The sequence below is a fragment of the Carcharodon carcharias genome, chromosome 6, assembly GCF_017639515.1.
Source record: "Carcharodon carcharias isolate sCarCar2 chromosome 6, sCarCar2.pri, whole genome shotgun sequence".
Lineage (NCBI taxonomy): Eukaryota > Metazoa > Chordata > Chondrichthyes > Lamniformes > Lamnidae > Carcharodon > Carcharodon carcharias.
The window spans coordinates 197,306,920-197,307,615 of NC_054472.1; positions in this window are offsets into that span (position 1 = coordinate 197,306,920).

Below are 696 nucleotides of genomic sequence, written 5' to 3' on the forward strand. Positions count from 1 at the left end.
CCCTCTCTCCCTCCTTATCTCACCCTCCTCACTCCCCCTCCCTCCCTCTCACCCCCTCCCATCATCCTCCCCACTTTCTCTCACCCTTCTCTCTCTCCCTTCCTCTGCCTCCCTCCCTCCCACTACTCACTCACCCCTCCCTCCCCCTCCCTCCCTCCACCTCTTTCCCTCTCCACTTTCTGTCTCTATCCCCCCCTCTCTCTATCCTTCCATCCTTTTCCCTCATTCTCCCTCCCTCCCTTTCTGTCTCCTCCTTTACTCTCTCCCTCCCTCTCTCCCTCTCTCTCTCTCACTCTCCCCCTCTCTCTCCATCCTTCTCACTCTCCCTTCCTCCAACCCTCCCTCATTCTCCCTCCCTCTCCTTCCTTTCTCACCCTCCCTCCTCTTCTCTCTCCCTCCCTCTCCCTCCCCTTTCTCCCTCCACTCCCCCTCTCCCTCCCTCATTCCCTCTCCCTCCTGCTTCCTACCTCCCTCTTTCCCTCCCTCCCTGTCCCTGCCTTGCTCTGCCTCTATAACCTCCCTCTCCCTCCAACTCTTGCTCCACTTGCCTTCACTTTCCCTCGCTTTCTCCCTCCCCTCCCCTCCTTCCCTCTCTCCCACCTTCCCATCATGTCTCCCTCCCTCGCCCTCTATCCCTTTCACTCCCCCATCTCACTCTCTCTCTATCCCTCTCCCTCCCTCCCTCTCTCTCCCTCC